Source organism: Lathyrus oleraceus, chromosome 3 (genome assembly GCF_024323335.1).
Source record: "Lathyrus oleraceus cultivar Zhongwan6 chromosome 3, CAAS_Psat_ZW6_1.0, whole genome shotgun sequence".
In the NCBI taxonomy this organism is placed as follows: domain Eukaryota; kingdom Viridiplantae; phylum Streptophyta; class Magnoliopsida; order Fabales; family Fabaceae; genus Lathyrus; species Lathyrus oleraceus.
This window is the reverse complement of record NC_066581.1, coordinates 279,359,476-279,363,126: the sequence shown is the minus strand read 5'-3', so window position 1 is coordinate 279,363,126 and position 3,651 is coordinate 279,359,476.

Sequence of the window (3,651 nt, the reverse complement as noted above, 5' to 3'; positions counted from 1 at the left end):
CTCTTCCTATCATAGCTAGTGCTGGTTTGATTGTTGTTTCGAGGCTGGTAGGCCTGCTGTTGTGGACAATGCTGTTGATGTTGATACTGTTGATGTTGCTGTTGTTGGTTCTGGTGCTGATAATATTGATTCTCCCTTAAAGCAGGTGCTATATGAGCCACCTGGTGCTGGTTACTGGTGGGACACACAGTCTTCCTCTTCACATAGGGTCTTCTTTGTTTAACATGGGAGGACACAACATGTGCCTCTCCATCTTTCTTCTTGGCAAACACCCCATAACGTTTGGCAGAAGAGCCTTCTTCTCTGATCAGGCGTCCTTCCCTGACTCCTTCCTCAAGACGCATCCTCATGTTCACCATCTCGGTGAAATCAGAGGGAGCGCTAGCGATCATCCGCTCGTAGTAGAAAGAGCTTAAAGTCTTGAGAAAGATCTTTGTCATTTCTTTCTCTTCGAGCGGGGGCACAATCTGTGCAGCCAATTCACGCCACCTCTGGGCGTACTCCTTGAATGTTTCCTTATCCTTCTAGGACATAACCCTCAGTTGGTCCCTATCGGGAGCCATATCAACATTGTACTTGTACTGCTTGACGAAAGCTTCGCCAAGGTCGTTGAAGGAGCGAATGTTCGCACTATCCAGACCCATGTACCATCTCAATGCGGCACCGGACAGGCTGTCCTGGAAGTAGTGGATCAGGAGTTGATCGTTGTCAGTCTGAGTTGACATCTTGCGTGTGTACATCACAAGGTGGCTGAGTGGGCAAGTGTTTCCTTTGTACTTTTCAAAGTCAGGTACTTTGAATTTGATAGGAATCTTGACATTTGGTACAAGGCACAACTCAACAGCAGATTTGCCGAAGAGGTCCTTCCCTCTAAGAGTTTTAAGTTCCTTGCGCAGCTCAAGGAATTGATCATTCATAGCGTCCATTTTCTCGTACACATCTGGGCCCTCAAATGGCTCAGAGTGATAAATGGTGTCATCAACTCTCGGCAAAGTATGCACGACTGGAGGTGGCACAGCAAGGACCGGGCTAGATGCCGACAGAGAAGCAAATGTAGGGGCGAGACCCTCTGGAACAAAATTAGCGGGCATCCCCCAGGGAAACCCGGCTGGCATAGCAGACGGAGCAAAGTGGGCACTGGCAGCAGGCACGGTAGAGGAAGCAACCTCTAAAATGACCGTCCTCTGGGGAGGAGTTGAAGGCATTGGAGAAGACTGGCTTTGGGAGGCCAAGAATGACTCCATCAAGGCAGTCAATCTTGCCACTTCCTTCTTGAGTTCTCTGTTCTCTTGCTCGAGGTGATCCATTAGCTTTGATGAGTTGGATCTGGTGTAGTACCGGTGTGTCAGCTTGTCTTCAAAATAAATGAAGAACACAGAATTAGACCACTGATCAAGAAGCCTAGAACAAAACCTGCTTATGCATATGATGCATGCAATGCTTGTGCATAAGATTTTATTTTTTAATCAGAGGAACTTTTAGAGATCTATTTGTAAATATTTGGAAAATATTAATCATTTTAGACATATAATGGAATAATCATATTGATAATATCTGGAAAATTTTTTACACCAAAGAAGTACAGTCTTGGTAACCAAATATAATACAAGAGAGAAGGAAAATGAACATCCTATGGAACCCTAGAAACAATCGTCTAAAGCTCTCGAGACCGGAAGATAAGCTGCACGAAGCTTCTTCACCTCTCTCTCATAGGCTGCCTCCATATCTACCTTCTCCTTGGCGAGTCGATTATATTTCCTCTTCCAAAACCTGGAAGACTGAGGAAGAAGAGAACTCACCACATCATCAGACTCATCGATAACCTGATGCTCCAAGAAATCTATCAAAGCATCCTTATCTCTAAGCTGCTGAAGTAGCTCCTCTCGCTCACGGACCCAAGCACACGAACGGTCTTCATCTCTCAACTCCTCTACTCCTTGGTTAGGGAGGGTTGAAGTCCCAACCATAACCATATGTGTAGGTCTCGGATAGTCATAAGGCACACGGTACTCAGAAGCTCTCTTCCTCACCCATGAGGTGTAGGGTTCCAAATCAATACAATTCTTCGGACCAAGCTCTTTCCTTCCCTTCCTATGAATCTTACGCCAAGCGTGGACCATCATGCCCTTCAAGTTTTGTGGATCTTTACCCTCTTGAAAGAACACACCTTCTAACAAAATTTTATTAGGTTTATCCTTTAAGGGGAACCCAAGCTGACGGCGTGCCAAAACAGAGTTGTAGTTAATCCCACCACATGTACCAAGAAGAGGCACATTGGAGAATTCACCACAAGAGTCAATAATCTGCACACCATCATACACACGGTTGTACCAAAAGATATATTCATTAGTGAGAGACATAAGTCTCGTAGACCACCGTAGACATCCTTTGTTCTCCTTGAAGGCGAGCGTCTGTGGCAAGTGCGAAATAAACCACTTGCACAACAGAGGCAAACAACACACAATGGTACCACCACCCTTTGCATTCCTCATATGCAAAGAGAAATAAGTGTCACCCAACAGAGTAGGAACGGGATTAAGAGTAGAGAAAATCCTAATAGCGTTCACATCCACAAAATTGTCGATGTTGGGGAATAACACTAGCCCATAGATGAGAAGTACAAATATGGCCTCAAAGGCGTCCTCACTCATGGCCTTCCCAAAATAAGTAGCTTGAGCAATGAGGAAATCAGATGGGAGCCCTTGAATTCCACCTTTGGTAGTCATATGAGCACCAATATCAGATACATCTATGTGCAACAGATCAGCAATCTCTTGAGAAGAAGGAACTCTCTCCAAGCCACTGAACGAAAACTGATCTAAGATAGGTATACCCACCAGATAGGCATACTCCTCAAGCGTAGGCAAAAGCTGGAAATCCGGAAAAGTGAAGCAACGGTACAAGGGATCATAGAACTGCACCAACACACTCATCAGACCTCCATCCACCCGAGTAGCAAGAATAGACAGAAGCTTCCCATGGCGAGCTTTGAACTCCAAGGGATCTAATACATAGGATGTCAAACTCCTTAACTCTTTCAAGTCGGGTTGTCTGAAACTGTACTTCTTCGTATTCCTTCTTTGCTTATCCATGTCTGAAAATTTGCAAATAGACCTCTTAAGTTCCTTGAAAATTTTCTCATTGTTGATGATATGGATGTGAATGAATGCATGAATGCATGGATGCAACAATCACACTCAAGGATCAAGCAAGTCACACCACACAAAGGTCACGGGATGGATCAAGTCATCCTTAATATCAATCATCCATTTTGGTGGATTATGGTTTACACCTTATCAACACCCAAGTTCCATTGATATTAAGGATATACGAGAACGGATAAACCGCGAATCAAGGGTTTGTTGCAAGTCACGAGCATGGAGTCTCAGTTAAGAACCACCCAAAGGGAGTGTACTATGGTTAAACCTGACAATCATGTTCTACAAGAGGTTCCTATAGTCATCATCCCATCTTTCGGATATTATCGGATAAACGACTACTCGTATTCCAAAAATATTCTCAAGAGAGACTCTTATGAGTGTAGTATCGCGTAACAATCGTATCAAATCTTACACTTGAACGACCTTCGCACTACATCCTAAAATAGGCCAAGATGGGCTAGGTAATCTAAGGTCCTTGGCTTCTAAGGCA